Source organism: Peromyscus leucopus, chromosome 3, assembly GCF_004664715.2.
Source record: "Peromyscus leucopus breed LL Stock chromosome 3, UCI_PerLeu_2.1, whole genome shotgun sequence".
Lineage (NCBI taxonomy): Eukaryota > Metazoa > Chordata > Mammalia > Rodentia > Cricetidae > Peromyscus > Peromyscus leucopus.
Window position 1 is genome coordinate 3,256,231 of NC_051065.1, and position 6,957 is coordinate 3,263,187.

Consider the following 6,957-nt stretch of genomic DNA (forward strand, 5'->3'; position numbering starts at 1 on the left):
ATATAGATAGATTGGCTGCACATGGTAAAGGAAAGCCAGCAATAGGTTAATAGTAAGTACTCAGCACGTACATGAAGGACAGTGATGAAGAAATTAAATAGGATTAGTATATACCATGTAATACAGTGCATATCAATGTATTATTTATTACAACTAGTAAAGTAGTCTCCTTATAAATATATCAAAATGCTTGCTAGCAGACAGAATTATTTGAAAGAATCCAATATGAAAAGATGTTTTGGAAGTTCTTTCCCATTTTGTGCCTTCATATTAGTTTTGGTGATTTATCCTATAATTTTAAATAAATCAAAAAGTTAGGTTATCACCTTGAAAACTTCAGATCATTTTTCTTGATTTGCATCCTTACTTCAAATATTCACATACATATTTGAGGCAGGGTCTCTCTATGTGGCCCCTGCTGGCCTGGAACTCATCATGTAGACCAAGCTGGTCTCAAACTCAACAGAGATCCACTTGCCTCTGCTTCCTAAGTACTGAGATTAAAGTCATGTGCCACAACCACCCAGCTCTGTTATAGTTCATCCAATTACCGCTTTAAATGAAGTTTGTCTTCTGACTTTCTTTGTTATTCCTCAAAGATTGTATTCTTTTCTTTTCTATTCTCACACTTTCCTTGCAAATCTTGTCTTAGATCTAAGTACTTTCTTTGAATTTTCTCCAATATCCCTGATGAGTTGATAACACAAAATGAAAACAACCTCAACCCTATTTGCAGAAGCCAGCAAAAAGATTAGAAGTTTACATTCTGAAGTGCATTACCATCATCAACACACTAGACAAAAAAAAATTCTTATAATTTAAATTCTTTTTTTTTTTACTGCTTTAATCTTTGTTGGGATATCACAATTCTGTTTCTTTGGGACAGTTACAATTAAAATATTGATACCATCTATATGTCCAGATGTGGTACTGATAATCCATTTTCTCCCTCTGGACTGAAATCCGAGGTCTTAAAAATTGCATCTGTGGACTAGAATTTAAATTCAGGTTCTTTAGCATGAGGTAGTGCTGCCTCTTCTGTGCCCCCCTAAAATCCTGTGCCTCACTCTCTGGTTGACATTTCCTCAGGGACAGCTTTCTTACCCCACACAGTCATCTCACTGAGTTAGACAAACTGTGGGCATTGTGCAGCTATGTTCTGACCTCCCATATTTAATTGATGCATGCCTGACCTTGCAATGCCCTTTGACTTTATAACCACCTTTTACCTGAAGTATCTCTGTCAGCCTTCAGTAGAGCTGACTGTACGTTATCAGGTTCATTAAAACTACACAATTTGAGCTTTTGGCAGCTAAATAAAGAGCTAATGAAATAACACTTGCATGTGTTTTCCTTCGTTTTTAAGGTTTATACCTTGAGTGATGAGTTATATAGGTATTTCTTTTCTGTCTAAGGCCCTGGGCTTACACTTTCAGCATCTTCTCTGATGCTGCAGTTGAATGTGCCAAATTTTAGCAGCAAATATTTTATGCTATCTTATAACCAGGTGGATTAAACTCTGACAAAATAACAAATCATTAACTAAGTATTATTTTGTGTATACTTTAAAAGATCATTGGATAACTTTAGTCTCCACTTTAGTTGGCACTGACACACACAAATTGGCATATGCACATCAATTTAAAAAAGTGAATTTCTGTATTAGTTACAGAAATATAAGCTAATCATAAATGCAAAGGAAATACCATTTCAAACACATGAGTTTTAATATTTTACAATAATTTTATTTCCCTGAGATTGTTTGTTTAATTGAACTCAGGATAGTTACAAACCTTGCAACTTGAAAACATGTAAATTTAAATTATAATTTCCCCCTTTGTAATGTGAGAGGATCATCTAACACAATAAAGAAATTGAGAAATGTACAAATCATAAATTCTGGGTTGCACCAAGATTACAATAAGCGTTTTTGAAATACCTATGGAAAGGCAGAAGGAATTCCAGCCTGGAACAGCAGCCAGTTCTTGAAATATCCAATATATTCTACCAAAGAAATATTGCTTCTTTTGCTGCTGCTGCTGCTGTTTTCAAACACATATAAACGGTAGCTAGTACTACCATGTTTGTCAGCAGGTGTCTCAATGACAGTTGCTCTCTTTCACGTGCAGCCCAGCTACTGGAGGAGTTAAAAACGCCACGAAACAAACAGGAAAACCTAGTTTCACCCAAAATTCGACATGGTTGTCACAAGAGAGTTCCATGCTCCAGAGAAAAGCACACACAAAAAGGAGTGTTTTATGTAAACACATAAAACAGAAAATAAATATATTATCCAAGTGGACATGGGCATATATTGGTTGAAACTTTGTCTTACAAGGTTTCTGTTTTGTTTTGTTCTCTCTTAAGTGATTATTGTTTGGGAAAAAGAAACCTATAGATTACTTATTCATCTGGGAATGAAAGAGTAAGAAACAATACATTTTATTGCCTAAGCTATTCTGTTCAACTAATATTTTCTCAAATTTTCACTTCCTGTTTGAGATGTATAGCCATTATCCAGATGAATTTGGTTCCATTATAACCCAATTGATTGACTTTAGGCTTTTATTTCTCCAATAGATTTAATGAGTTCAGATTTATCTTTCTTGCACCATTTTGTACTTATCCTCTCTTTTCTAGAAAAATATATGTATGTGAGTATGTTTATGTTTACTCTCTTCCTAATTAGTAAGAGATTTTTCTTTCACAAAATGCCTGTTGGTGATCATTTCTACTATCCAGTCACTTTCTGAGTATTTGAATAGAATTATGTTTGAGAAAAACTTTTGTTTTCTTAATCCTTTCCAATGTTACACATTTCCTAAGAACTGTGACATTCGTTGTAAATATCAACCCTCCAGTATTATTGAATGAATTACAAAACATTGTTAAAGATTATAAAAAGTATTTTGTTAAATAAATATACTGTTACTGTAATGGAAATTGTTAGCATGAGGAATTCTTTCCCACTATTAATTTATAAAACCTTAAAGTGTGTAGCTCTCTCATAAAGCCCTATCACAGCTATGTACTAGGCCTGCTTTGTGAGATGCCATTCAAGACACTGAAAGTTAAGTATTAGGTCACGATACATACTACAAAAACTTGCTTTTCAGAGAAACTACTAACATAAAAGAGAGATAAATAAACCTGGACTAAACAAAAAAGTGTGAATAATATTTTCAAATGTAAATATATAATGGATAAAATTACTAATTTAATTGACAGCTAACAGTGATAAACACAGTTTTAAGAGACTAGATTCCCTAAAGCAGCTCATATTTCAGAAGGCACTTCATTTGAACAATCAAGTTAGGCTAAAAAAGAAATTGGAATATTCAAGTAAATGAAGATTCATTTTCTTCTTGCTGTTGTAAGAAGACATTACAAAACAACGATCTTTAAATCTTTTCAGACAGAACATAAAGTATAGTTTACCTTCACTTTTGTTTGCCTGCTGGTCCTTCATTCACCTGCTGCAAAGCAGAGGCTGAGTGGCAAGGATGCCCCACTGGTCTGGAAGCCTGTTATTACAGGGCTGACTCAGTCCTCCAAGGTAAACAGGAGGTGTGCATTAAATCTCTTTATAATCAAAGTGAGTCTCCCTTAGTATAAATGACCATTGCTTTCTTAAAATATCCAATTTGAATTCACTGACTTAAGGAGGAGGAAAGAAAACTGATTGGGATTTCAGTGGGAAACAGCACAGAAAACTGTATAGGTAAGATTTCCAGATTGAAAGATAAAGGGGATTGAAGGTTTTGTGTACTGTGTGTTATTTTACCAAAGAGACCTTAATGTGCTGGCCTTAATAAAAGAACAATTGAATCTTAGTGGGATGTTAAGTATCATCCTGAGAAAATTTATGAATCAACCAGAACTAATGGCTCAGGATGGTGAGCCACTCAAAGATGTGAGTTGAGCACGTCTTTATTTAATATGTCATTCTCTTCATGTGTCATTAGACAAAATAAATATAAAGCTGAAAACAAGAAAGATTGATATGACTCACACACTGAAAACAGATGAACTCAAACAAGGAAATGCAAAAAATAAAATGACAACAAAGAGTACCATGGAGGCCTCAATTGTTCCTTTCCATAAAAAAGAATTCCATGATTGAAAACAGAAAACTAAGAAAAGTGGATGGAGGGCAATTATCAGAATGATCAGGTGAAATATTGTTTTCAGAGCTCAGAACCAGTCAGACTACACTCTCATTCCCAAGGGATGTGGAATGGCAAGTAGGACAGACATCTGACTTCAGGATATTTCAACAGCTCTTCCTAGGTCTACACTTGTGTATTGGACTAAATGCAGAAGCATAGTTTAAATGCAGAAAGGTGGTCTCCTTAGAGAGTGCAGAAAGCAAGAGAGACTATTCAGCTCTTGGGGAATTAGACTATTCAGCTCTTGGGGAATTTACTCTTCTCCCATGATAATTCTCTCCTTCCTTTGATAATTATGGGAGTTCCTACCAACCTCTATGTTTTTCACTCACATGTACCAGAAAGAATGCTACTTGTCTACACACCCCTGTTCCTATCACAGAGTCCTTCTTCTGTGCAGCACAAGAATTCTGTTGAGTAAATAACTCAAGCACAGGAGTGAAATTCCTATGATAGATTTTTCAGCTATTCAAATCTTTCACAGGTATGATAACCAAGGACTACCAGACACACAATACTGATTAACAGTGTGAAAGAGAAGAAATTAAGGAAGGGAACAACTCATACTAGAGAATGGGAAAGAGAAGATAAAATATGCAACAGTGGCAACATTTAAAATACAGAGTAAAGTGTCAAGTCTCTACTCAGGAGGCAGAAGGATCCTGAGTTCAAGGCCAGCCTGGACATTATAAGGAGATCCTGTGTCAGAAAGCAGTCGAGCAATAACAGAAATATTATATTTTTAGAGATATATAAGGTGCTGTAAAGTCTGATACCAAAATAAGACTACTCTGAGAAAGGAGAAATGGCATGCATCCTCCCAAAGAGCTCTTTGAAATCATTGAGTAACTACTGGTATTACAGAGAAAAGACTTAAAAAAAAATCTACAATACAAAGTAAAAGTTTCATGAAAGCTTAGAACACCAGAGAAAAAGGCAACACAAGACAGCTACAGAAGAGCAGGGATTCAATCCAATAGAAATGTCATAAGTGGGCACAGACTATAAAAGACCAGAGATCACTTGAAAAAAAATCAGAAAGAAAATTCTCCTGGGCCAAAGACAGGAGTCTGTATTTGAAGAGAACTTCAAAAGACATGGTAAAGAATGCCTTTCACATAAAAATAAACACACCACAAATTTGCTAAGAGCCAAAGGGTGTAATTATAACATTCTCTTTGTGAGATGAAAATGCACATTCTTTCTGATTGGAAAGAATGAGTGGTGTGGAATAGTGATGGAGAAAAACATGTGGCTAATCGAAAGGTTTTTGCCTAAATAAAAAGTGTCTAAATAAAAGTTTTCAGTTTTTTTGGTTTTTTTAAACAATGAATGGAAAGTAAAGAATGGTATCCTCAAGTAGACTGCTGCTACTCAGGTGACCCGGGTTAAGATAATCCTCCTACCGGTTCCTAACATAATCTTTATCCTCTTAGAAGATGTAATTTGTGGTACTTTATTAGCATTGGGCTAACAGAGGACCCTTTTGTTCATTTCTCTTGGAATTATATCTTAAATAGATATGTAAAACATGTATGGGTATTTATGTCTTTGAGTTAAACACAATAACTTCTCATTTCCAGTAGGCAGCTGATTAAGTACATAGTCTGGGAGTACAAATGTATGCAAGCAAGAAGACACCACAAGGTCTGAAAATCCTTTGTAATCCGCATGTGACTTCAGATTTACACACTTCAGTTTGAAGAATCTACCATTTTCATAATCTGCATTTGACTTCACATTTACAAACTACCATTTGAAGAATCTACCATTAGAAATATGATGATTGGGGCTGGTAAGATGGCTCGGCATTGAAGAGTTCTGGGTAAGGTTCCCAGAACTCACATGACACCTCATAAATGTCTGTAACTCTAGTTCTAGGGAACCTGAAACCCTCTTCTTGTCTCTGTAGACACTTCATGAACATGGTGCACATGCATACATACATACATACAAGCAAAACAACCATACACATAAAATAAACATTTTTTTAAAAAAAATGAAATGTGCCGTTATTTTTATTTTATAATACTGGTGATATAATAAAATTCAATAATGTTCTTATTTAGAAAATGGTAAATGACTATCTGTGGTTACTAGCATTTCTTCTACTGATTTATGTTTTCTACTGATTTCATGTTTTCCCTTTTCTTCTACATATGTCAGTCCTTTCATAAACCCTAATTATTTCAGGGGCATTTTAAACAGTAAATCCCACCTCTGATGTTTTCATTGGGGACTGAACAAAATTGGGTATGCCTCTATTATTGTTTATGTGTTTTATTTCCCTTACCTTCAAGATGATGGTAATATTTAATATTTGCCTTTCCTATTTTATTAGAATGAGTTCAGTGTCTGAACCCTGATATAATAATTGTTAAATAGTTTTTTCTTCACTGGAAGACTAGGAAGAGCCATTGCTTCTTGTATGAACACCAGTTGAATACTTATGAAAAACGTTACATGATTATGCCTTAGTCTTTCACTCCTATAAATATATATTGGTTTTGTGCTACAGAAAACCAACAGGACAGGAAAACTCATGTAATACCCTTTAATCTCACCTTTATATTTCATTGCTTCTTTACCTTTTACTTTTTCCCAGAATACATAATGGAATAACTAATTAATTAACCAAATAAAGTTAGCATGAGAATTTTTTTTATTAAGAAAGAATCTTTATTCATTTTACATACCAATCAAAGATCCCCCTCTTTCCTCCTCCTGCCCCTCCAGCCTCCACCTCCTAACCCACCTCCCATTCCCTCCTACAAGAAGGTAAGGCCTC